This window comes from Mytilus edulis, chromosome 6, assembly GCF_963676685.1.
Source record: "Mytilus edulis chromosome 6, xbMytEdul2.2, whole genome shotgun sequence".
Classification (NCBI taxonomy): Eukaryota; Metazoa; Mollusca; class Bivalvia; order Mytilida; family Mytilidae; genus Mytilus; species Mytilus edulis.
Genome location: NC_092349.1, coordinates 54,425,118 through 54,431,090, shown reverse-complemented (window position 1 = coordinate 54,431,090; position 5,973 = coordinate 54,425,118).

Genomic DNA, 5,973 nt, shown 5'->3' with positions numbered 1-5,973 from the left:
CATATTTGGATTCACTATTTCCATCGAAAATAAACACATTTACTGTAAAACCAGTTGTTGACATGATACTGCATATCTTAAATTGTACAAGATTTTGTCAGATACTATAAATACTATGACTTTTATAAAAGTAACACTAACTTTAGTTTGCAAGCCATGATAATGCAATTGAAAAGCAAATGTTTAGATTATTATTTTTTGTTTTTGTTTTAACAGAGTTCAAAACAAGCAAAATCAACAATAAAAAATGAATAACCTAAAATAGTTTATTACAATGTGTTTAAATAGATATTTCCGACCATATATCGAGTGACTCCTGTGTTGAACGTATTTGCGGTTATGACATACTGCTAAACGGCTGGACCTGAAGCTATTTATGTCTATGTCAGCTGGTCTTGTTGAGAGTTGTCTCATTGGCAATTGAACATCCATTTCTTATTTTATATTCCATGTTAACTTTCAATGCGTTTGAATATTGACATTCATTTGATATTGATACTTACCTTCATTTTGAAAATAATTTCAAAAATATAATTCCAATGCGCAAACCTCCTTGCTAAATCATCTGGCATGTTTGGCCATAGTGTGGGTTCTTGTATAAGTTCATTATAGATAACTTTGCCATAGAATACTGAAAGACCATACGATATGGTAAACCACACGACGCTCTTGTAAAACAATAGATGAATTAACTATATATAATCATACATGTAAAAGTTTCTTATACTTATGTTTATATTGCATAACGTGTGTGTGTGTGTGTGTGCGTGCGTTAAAAGCTTTGCATTTCTAGTGAGAGAAAAAACCGAGACTCGATTATTCCAAAGGGACCATTATGATCTGTTTGTGAGTTACTTGGTCCAGTTTATAGACCAATTAATTCCTTCAAAACGGCATTTAATCCTTATAATTCTTTAAAATCTGAGATGAAGAATAAATGTTTGCACACTCATAGACTCTATCCCACACTAATTGTATATTTGTTTAATAGAGATTATAAAAATTTTATATTTTCAATAATCTGGTTTAATTCAATCGAATATTTGTGTGGGTGCGTGGGTGTTGCAGTCTGTAGCTCATTGCCATATTCGGCATGGCCATAGATGGCGCTCGCAGCTTGAATCAGAATTTTGGAATTTCCGTATCAGCTTGAATTAGAATTTTGGAATTCCCGTATCGGGCACTTGTTAATTTGCTGCCGACTTGAAAGCAGGTGTTTCACAAATAAGTTAAAGTATTTAAAAGAAAAAGAAAAGATGCCAAACAAGAGAAATGCCATAAGATCGCCATCCAGGGCTATGGTAAAAAAGAGAAGAACGGCTAACAGGACAGGCGGACAGAGAATGCAGAACGAGGAAATCCCACAAAAGAAGGACGGAGCTGGACGGAGAAGAACTGCCAAGAAAACACAAGGGGTCGGACACGTGGTGGCAGAAGGACCGGTGGAAACTACTGATTTCTCATCAGGTAATGAGTCGGAGGAGGATGCACGAGCGTTCCCCTCCTTAAGGCACGACCCGTTACACTTGAAAAATTTGAAATTGCAAATAATTCCATTGATTTCACTCCGTCACTAGAATCTAGCATTCATGACACAGTGGGGGAACACGTGTCTTTTAAAATTAAGAAAAAAATTTGGGAGGGAAAGTTTATTGAGCTTCATTCTCTTTTGAGAACGCGAAAAGCAATGGAAGAGGTGGACGAGGGCGATTTGAAATTAAAAAGGGGGAAAATTTGCATTGAAAAAAGATCGTCGAGTGTTTATTTGTCCATAAATGAATGGACTTCAGCATTCATGGTTTTTATGAGTGTCTACATTGAGAAATACAGCACACGGGCACAGGAATTGTTAAAATATATGCGCGATATAAGACTAGCCGCAACGAGATCAGAAAACTGGGCCACCTATGACGAGCAATTTAGGCTAAAAATAGAAAAGAATCCAAATTTATCTTGGGGAAATATACACGGTGAATATTGGCTATTACACATCACATCTCCCATAGTACAAAACAGTGTGTCAGTGCAATCATAGGGTTATAGAACAAATACATAACATCCACTAATCTGATGATTATAAATTCCTAACTGTCAGTATTAATTATAAGCCAATTCAACTATAAAAGTGATAACGTATAATGTTAACATAACAATCCTCCCTCTTTTAATTTAGAAGATCAAGATAAACAAGATTAATCTCTAGTGAATGAAAGTAATAAATTCAATTTGCACTCAATTGAACTAAGTAAATAGCTACAAGTTTTACTGTCTATATTTTTAATGTTCAATTATGAAATCCTAAACCTACAGTTATATCACTACACTAACTTAACCACAAATATTTACAGTCATATGTTTCTAAATAAGTCTCTCTGGTGCCTTTCTTACTATTTCTTTGCGGTGCATAACGATAGTATCATAATTAGCATTTTCAACTGTTTTATTTTTGGTTATTTTAGTTTGTTCGGATTCATTGTCATTTTCAGAGTTTTCGGTATCGCAATTGAATTACATGTTGGTATTGTTTTGAATTCAGTGTCAATATCAGATATGGTAATTTCAAGTATGTTTGGTATGTTTTTATTTTCCTGTGGTACGAATTCACGAATCTGATCAATATGTCTCTTCCATACTAAATCTCCAAATTGGACTTGATCAGTTACTGTTCCGAGTTTATGAACATAATTAACTTTTCCTAAGATTCAATAATGAAAATTTTGTGGAGGTGAGAACCCATGTCAGATTTGGTAGCTGACTTGGGCTCTCATGTGGCGGTCCAGGGAGACTGGTAGTGATTGGGGGATTATTTCACTCGGCCCTTGCTCTGGGCCTGACAAGTTCTAAAATTTGCAGGTTTGGAAAATGTGGTTAGTGGTAACGGTGGGGTCTACAGATGGGTGACTCTGGGACCTCCTCCACCTCATCTTATAGAGGGGAGGCCTACACCTGCCAACAGGTGGGGCACTAATAACTGGAGCATTGGTAATACGAGTGTTTTCCCCGGTCACTCCCCATGGTAGGTGGTGGTGTAACCGTGTTTAACTACCAGGGGTTTTATGACACTATGTCAACATAGGTCAGCTGATAGCCAGTGTGTATAGGTAATCGGTAGTCACCCTGGCGCCTCAACAAAATATTATAGAATACTCTGTAGCCAAAGTAATGCCACAAAGTAAAAATGTATATTCTAGTCATGAAAATGTAAATACAAGTTGGTGTAATAAAATGTATTTTTTATTCAAAGGATTGTTTTTGTATAAGTTGTAAATGAAATACAGAGGATGGAACCTCTACACAAATGAGTGTAAGATACAGAAAGTCTGTACAGTATTTTAATTTTGGTATTTGTGAATTACAATTAACAACACACAAAAAGAGACAACTACAGTTTAATTTTTAACATAGTTGAGACAATACGTCAACAACTCTTGATCGTTGTTCTTCGTCTCATTGTTATTCGTTCAGTATTGATATAGGGTCTTCTTATATGAGTATTGCAATTAATAGAGATTATAAAAATTTTATATTTTCAATAATCTGGTTTAATTCAATCGAATATTTGTGTGGGTGCGTGGGTGTTGCAGTCTGTAGCTCATTGCCATATTCGGCATGGCCATAGATGGCGCTCGCAGCTTGAATCAGAATTTTGGAATTTCCGTATCAGCTTGAATTAGAATTTTGGAATTCCCGTATCGGGCACTTGTTAATTTGCTGCCGACTTGAAAGCAGGTGTTTCACAAATAAGTTAAAGTATTTAAAACCCGCCCACCCTCCCTATGAGAATAGTTGCTGCTGTTTTTGTTTTATATTTTCAGGCACTTGTTTGATGTATTTGATTGGAATATAATGGTTACCAGTATCCAGGCTGACCTTCATAGTATTGGACCAATACAGGATAATTTCGAATAGACTTGCGTTTCTATGAATTTGACATTTCAGTTATTCAGCACTTTTTAACATATTATGGACTATTGTGATTTAAGCATCCAGAATTAATTTTAGTTTTTTTAGTAATTAACAATTTTAATAATTGGAAAGAAAACAAGACACTTTTTAGAAATTAATCATCTTCTACTATCCTTAGGCGCAGAGTCAATTTTGAATGGGGGGAGGTCCAGGGAGACTGGTAGTGATTGGGGGATTATTTCACTCGGCCCTTGCTCTGGGCCTGACAAGTTCTAAAATTTGCAGGTTTGGAAAATGTGGTTAGTGGTAACGGTGGGGTCTACAGATGGGTGACTCTGGGACCTCCTCCACCTCATCTTATAGAGGGGAGGCCTACACCTGCCAACAGGTGGGGCACTAATAACTGGAGCATTGGTAATACGAGTGTTTTCCCCGGTCACTCCCCATGGTAGGTGGTGGTGTAACCGTGTTTAACTACCAGGGGTTTTATGACACTATGTCAACATAGGTCAGCTGATAGCCAGTGTGTATAGGTAATCGGTAGTCACCCTGGCGCCTCAACAAAATATTATAGAATACTCTGTAGCCAAAGTAATGCCACAAAGTAAAAATGTATATTCTAGTCATGAAAATGTAAATACAAGTTGGTGTAATAAAATGTATTTTTTATTCAAAGGATTGTTTTTGTATAAGTTGTAAATGAAATACAGAGGATGGAACCTCTACACAAATGAGTGTAAGATACAGAAAGTCTGTACAGTATTTTAATTTTGGTATTTGTGAATTACAATTAACAACACACAAAAAGAGACAACTACAGTTTAATTTTTAACATAGTTGAGACAATACGTCAACAACTCTTGATCGTTGTTCTTCGTCTCATTGTTATTCGTTCAGTATTGATATAGGGTCTTCTTATATGAGTATTGCAATTAATTAAATAAGGCCTGGCATATAAATATATTTGATGGTTGACCCCACAATATGTACTCAATGAAATTTGCTATCTGATAAAAAAAATAACCTACAAAAATTCTCATTTTCATTGAAACGAATGTTTTTCTGTTTATAATTTAATCTTACGATTAACGTGTGGTGTTATTATCGCAACCATCTTGTTTACATTGGTTACGGAAAGAAGTTCGGTCAACGTCGTCTATCGAAAAACAATCAACGTCAAGATTAACTACCGGAAGTCTTATCGACCAATCATATCAACGTATTATTTTACCATGCCTATTTTAAAACTGCTGTAGATTTATAAGTTATTCATAACGTATAATTGCGATTAAATGATACATTTGTTATTTTCAAATAAGATTTGTTCTCATTGCCCCATGCTTTCTTTTTACATGTATTTTTTTTAAATTCCGAGATTATTTGTGTTAATTTTAAATCAATTGCATTCATGTTTAATTTAAAATGATTTGTATTGGTAAATTGACAGTGTAATGTGTCACGCTGAGAGTGATGTTTTCATAACTCAATCTGATGGTTTTATCGTATGAATTGATGCACAGTCTGTCGCGTTAAAGCATTTAACATTTTTAATGAAAGACGTATATATATTGGTATGTAATTGCTTACATCGACATTATTGCAGTCGGGTTGATATTTATACTATCAACCCAATTCTTCTTTTTTCTAGAATAAGTATTATTCAACTTATAGACATTGACTGTTGACATGTGAAATGAGAGAACAGTTGTGTTAAATCAATAGTCAAGAATATTTGGTCATGAAATCAAGCATCATCATATTTACATAATGTTGTATGCAAGTATATATTTCCAGTATGCATATTGTTTCATACCGTATAGAGCGGGAACAATGCTTGTGTAATCCTGTATTTGTTTTTTGTTTTATTTCTTTGGTTTCTATAGAAATTTTGATTATTGTATTCTCTTATCTTATTAATTATTACATATAATAAGTTCTATTTTTGTTTTGTCATTTATTTTTATTCATCAATCTATTTATCTTATTAAGATTCTATTTTTCAAATTTGTGTTCATTTTTACTTTGTAAAAGGCACAAGCTAGTACGATGGCTGTATAGACAGTCAGG